The sequence below is a fragment of the Neltuma alba genome, unplaced genomic scaffold, assembly GCF_004799145.2.
Source record: "Neltuma alba isolate B1F8T4 unplaced genomic scaffold, ASM479914v2 tig00011931_pilon, whole genome shotgun sequence".
Lineage (NCBI taxonomy): Eukaryota > Viridiplantae > Streptophyta > Magnoliopsida > Fabales > Fabaceae > Neltuma > Neltuma alba.
Genome location: NW_021636519.1, coordinates 179,032 through 185,031, shown reverse-complemented (window position 1 = coordinate 185,031; position 6,000 = coordinate 179,032).

Sequence of the window (6,000 nt, the reverse complement as noted above, 5' to 3'; positions counted from 1 at the left end):
CTCCAGAAGGGTGATCGAAAGAGACAATCCAATCTCGCATGACAAGATTCATGCATAATCATATCCAAAAAATGGGGGGGAAAGGGATAATTTTGAAAGTGCTTGTTCTATGTGAATGATGATGATAGCTTTCAAGGAACTGTAGGAAACATTGACTCTCGTAGAAGCTTTTCATTCCAGAAGAGACTGAGGGCCTTCATGCATTTCCAATAGTTCAGCTGCAATTATCTAACTTTCCAAAGGAAGGTTTTGATTAACTCGTCATAGGTGAGCCATTTCCACATTTTTGTCCAAATGTGGGGGTTGGAAGCGATTTTTTTTTTAATTTTAATTTTCAGTGGCTTTATAGGCAGAGATTTGATTAAGAAGTTGCCATCAACGAAAGGTCTCCAACAAAGAGCATCATCATCATCCATCCTCATTCGAATCAGGCAGTTGAACAAGAAAGATTTGGTTGATGACATTCATAGAAGGATAACGGATAATCTTGTTTTAAGTCCCAACCCCTTACTAACGTTTTACAATTAGTGACTCTGGCATTAAGAATATTGCATCCGCATTAGAACCATATCAAACAAGAGGTTGAGGAAAAAGTGATGACCATCTATCAAACCATAAAGAAACTTGATTCCTTTTCCCAATCCCTAATCCTACATTTCCCATATGAGTTCGTCGCAAGAAGATTCTAGTCCAAGTAAAAATTCAGATGGGCGTGGTTTAACAAGGGAACGGTAGGTTTGTTACACTTGTACTCACCCCTTCAAACCTTGACCTGTTCGGTTTAGGGATTTTCATAATGAAAGCAATTTTCCAACTTGGGGAATTACTGTGAGATCTCAAATAAAAAAAAATAATTATTAAAAAATCCTAATAACAAGTGAGAAGTAGTCTTAAAATTTGTCATTACAGATTGTTCAGTTATCATTAGGATTTTGAGATTTTATTTCAATTTCCTCTTCCAACTTGAGTTTCCTAAGATCAAGGCCAAGTTTGAGGAGCTTTACGCAATAACCCAACATGTACTTAGCTAGTCAAGATTTTCTTAAGATTTTTGCCCCCAAATAATCTTAAGGACTTAGTTCTAGTTTTATCCTCCCATCTATTTACAATACCAAATAAAGATTAAAAAAAATAAGACGATGAACGTAAAAGAATAAATAAATAAATCAAACCCATATTTGTAATAATTACTTCTCCGTCCTCAATCTAGAAGTTAATTAAGAAGTTAATATTGATTCTATATATAAGATCTATTTCACATGTTTATCAATTTTTTTCCAAATTAACCCTATCGGTATTCTCCCAACAACAATCAAGTAAGAGAATGAGAAAAGAATTTAAAAAAATGTTTAGGGTGTTTTAGAAAAAGAATGTCATATTAACTACTCCTTCGGTCTTAAATATAAGACCCATTTTGTAGTGTAGTTTATACTACAACATAAGACCCATTTTGTAGTGTAGTCTACACTACAAAATAGGTCTTATATTTAGGTCGGAGGAGTAATTTAAATAACATCATTAATCTACTCAAATTAGTTAATTAGGTCTTATATTAAGGATTGGAAGAGTACTTAAAATCAACAGCTATTTTATTGAGATAATGACCAGCACATTACTAAAAGGACCATGATACTCTCCAAAGTCGGCTATAAAACCTATATCTCTAACATGGTGAAGAAGTGACTTTTTTTTTTGGCCAATAGTGAAGAAGTGACATTCACATTTTGCAAATGTGATCTATGAATCATGTGACATAACCACTATACATTTGTTGACTTTGATAAGATTAATTATAAAACAACTATATTATTATTGAAAAAGCAAATAAGTTGACCTATACATTGTACGTAAAGGGTTAATATAATATTGAAGCTTAAGTCAAGTTCATGCTTTATGATGATGCCTTAATGACACGCAAGAATATAAAACGAAACTGCTTTAAAAAATACTACTTCCGGTTCTAATTATAAAACTCAATTGACTGATTGGAAGAGATTAATAAACTTAGTTAAATTAGTTATTTGTAATGAATAGATGTTGTTTTTCCTAAAATATCCTTATTAATCAAATTTGTTGTCTAGAACTATCATTGTTAGAAAGATTACTTTGAAAAAAAATGTATAAATATGAGAGGCAAAGTGGATTAGGGTCTTATATTTAGAACCAAAATAAAAGTCAAATAAAGTCTTATATTAAGAACCGGAGGTAGTATAAATAGGTAAACAAGGCGATCAAACCAAAGATAAACAAACGAAGCTCCAAATATATCGGCTTTTTTTTTGGGGGGGCGTGATCTGCTGAAGTGGCAAACGCAGATATGAAAATATTTCATAATAAGTCCTTTACTTTTTTAATTATTTTTTTAACGCCCCTTGAATGCCGGAGAGTGGTGATTTCTTTCTCGATGTAATTGGGGAAAAAAAAATAGCAGAATGTTGATAAATATCACATGGCTTTAATTATTTATGTATTTAAAGCTTGTTTAGTTTTGTTGTGTATCGGTAGAATTAACTAACTTTACAAACTTCTAAGCAAAATTAAAATTGGCCCAAATTGAGTTTGGCCAAAACTGAAGTTACCCAAAAACAGGTACAATTTGCTTCTATTCCTAAATAAGGGCTGTGTTTGGATAAAACTAAACCATGGTTTGGAGAATAGTTTCTGAAGAATAGATTCTGGAAAAAATAGATTTTGTGAAGAATAGATTTTGTAAAAAAGTGATTATGAGAAGTGAGAGTATTTGAATAGTTGTTATCAGAAGAACTTTTTATATGTACAAATTATTAAAAAAAGCATAAGTTAATATGATAATTACATAAAACATAGATTGTATGATATATTTTAATTTGAAGGAATAAAATTGTTAATAATATATTTTTCACCAACATAATTAATAATACATAAGATAATGTAATTAAGAAATAATTAATATGTGTATATTTATTTATAAGATATAAGATTAAATATGTTTATAAAAAATTAATTAAGGGGTGTTAAAGTCATATTATTGTTGAGATTTACTCTAATAGGCACAATCATACTCTCCAATTTGAGCCAGAAGCAGAATGGATTCACTTCTCCCGAAACCATGGTTTTGGGTTCTAAAACTATGGTTTTGACCCAAACCATGGTTTCAGATAATTTGTGCCTGTTTGGATTGTTTTTTTTCAAACCATGATTTGGCCTGCTATCCAAACAGGGCCAAGGTTTTGGACTTAAACATAGTTTTAAAAAACAAAAATTGGTACTATTTGGTTTTAAAATTCATAACTACGAAAAATTGTGTTACTTGTTAACCACTCTCAACAAACATGGATTAGGCTTCAAATTCATGATTTTTTTTAACCACAAATATTCCTTTATCAGAAGTAATTCTGTTTGAAATATTGTTTGATACTAAATATAAGTACAGCTTACAGTGGGAATTTATATATTAGTTCGTCGTGTTATGATGAGTTGGCAATTTTTACTAAATTTAACTCTTATTGGTTCAACTTCAAAATCATGATTTTGAGCCTCAGAACAGTTTTCCGCAAATCGGCATTTACGATAACATATTAGGCCTAAACAAGGAGCAGACAATCCAATCTAGATCAAAAATTATTCGGCCCATTTGAAGTCTTTAATGTGAGTTTTTCTTCAAGAGTGGGATTTGAGTTACTGCCGTCACCACATTCCACGCCGTGTTAAGGTGTAAACAGTTCTTGGCCCAGGGAAAAAAAAAAGAAGAAGTTGTAAACAGTTAAAAACTTCAAACTACAAATACAAGAATTATCAGAGAAATAGACTGATATATTGAGTATTATTATTTATTAAATAAATGGATACTTGAATTTAAATGTTGAAAAATTCATATAAGATTCTTAAAAGGTATTGATGAGAAAAATTAGGATGGAGCGCGACTCGCTGATCCATTTGGCTAGAATATTTTGTGTTTTTCCGACTCTAATTTTTTGATAAAAAAGATTAGTTATATAATATGAATAAGTTATAATATAGGTGAAGTTGGTGTAATAGATTTTGTGAAATAGAAAATTAATAAAAACATCAGTTTTATGGAGGGAGTTGCTAGAAAATGATCGAATGCAAGAGGTAACTATGTATATCTTTGAATTTTAACCTTTCCAGTTGCAATTTTAATGTTGGACTGACTGTGGTTTGAATTAAAAATAACACGTATAGTTATAGAACTTTAGGGCAAAACAAGATTAACAGGCTGGCCCACTAAAAAAATTTCTCATATTTCCATCCTTCTTGTTATTTCGATTACTCAGAGTATTCTCCCATCCGAACACTAAGAAACTAATCTCTCAGAATACTGTTAGACGCCGTAGAAGAGATCTCTCCCAATAGTGTTTTTTTTTAATACATACTGCTCTAAGAATCGAACCCAGGACATGATGTTTAAGGTGTTCAAGTCCCTTCTACTTGGACCAACACTTGTTGATATATCCATCCTTGTCGTGCGTTGGAGACTTGCTTAGTTTCTTTCTTTCTTCCCAGTTAGAATAGAGGGCTCATAAAACAATTAAACAAAGGGGGAGCTAAGTTCCATAGTACAAGTATTATTTATTGGAGCCTCTCCATTCACTCCTAGTTAAATGGAACAAATAACTACCTCTGACATTTTCTCATATGTATATTAAGTAGAGCAGTTTTCAATTTCATAATGCCCGCAAGTGAGAGGTGGTGGGATCTTGCTATAATTTTATATCAGAAACTCAATCTTTCTGTAATTTGAATATTATCGCTGGACTAAAGCTGACGTGTCATTCTCTTGGAACTTTGGTTTGTATGCTTGTGGATGAGGTGATGCCAACCACTTAACTTACCCCACTAAATTTAAACAAAATTAGATCAAATATAGTGAAATTATATGAACATGATAATAAGAGCAAATGGTAGAAGCCAAGATCACGTGCTGAGCAGGTGTGACGCCACTGGGTATCTACCATCACTATGTGTAGACATTAGTCACTTTGACCTCATTTTGTTTGTATCACTGCTTTATTGCTTTATTTTGACTTGATCAATCGATGGGCCATTGCCATGTAAATTGTCACTTTGTGATATAAAATATACTCCTCTTAAATGAAAATTTTCATTTGAGTCCTGCAAATGCCGCTTAATGTTTAGTAGGTATTAAGGGATAAAAATAAAATTATTCTTTCGTGTAAAACGATTAACTTGTGAAATTTTGAGAATATGGAAAATAGGAATTGCTGGTCATTGTTAATTCCTCTAAATGTACGTTTTAATTTGCTAATTGCAATTGTTCTTATGAAATTTTGGAAATATGAAATAACTACAATTAGCAAATTAACAAGTATAGATAAGGAAATTATCAATAATGCATAAGAGAATTAGGATGTAAATTAGGAAACTTAGTGTATTATATAGATTTTTGCACAACATAAGTAAATGAGTTTGATGGCTTGGTGATTAACAAGAAAAAAGATTTCATTTTTATCATTTACTACTAAATTGAAAGGTCATAATTTTTTGGAACTTATTGAAAATTAAATTTCATGTGCGAAACTCAGATGAAATTTTCCTTTATACACACACGCGCGCGCGCGCACTACCATATCCATCTCTGTTGGTTCAAAATCTAGGGGCATTGCCGCTCACATTGCTATATCTCGTAGTAAATACAAGACAACTTTTAAGCAATGGTTGGTTCAAAATCTAGGGCAACCTATGGTGAAGTATTTATATTTTTTTTCAATACCCTTATCCAATTATTACTAGTTTGAATTGAGAATTTTTGTTTTTACTGTATTATTGTTTGTTTTTAGTTGCCCACTTAATATAATGTTGGTAATTTATTGCATTAAATGAAAAATCGAAAAGGAATGATATTTTTTATAATACAAAAATATAAATGACCAAGTATTTCTTAAAAGCATGAATTAATTACATTTGACCTATATTACATGGCATGCATAGTTTTTTTTTTCCCAATATTTTATTAAAGTATTATTTATTATCATTAATGGA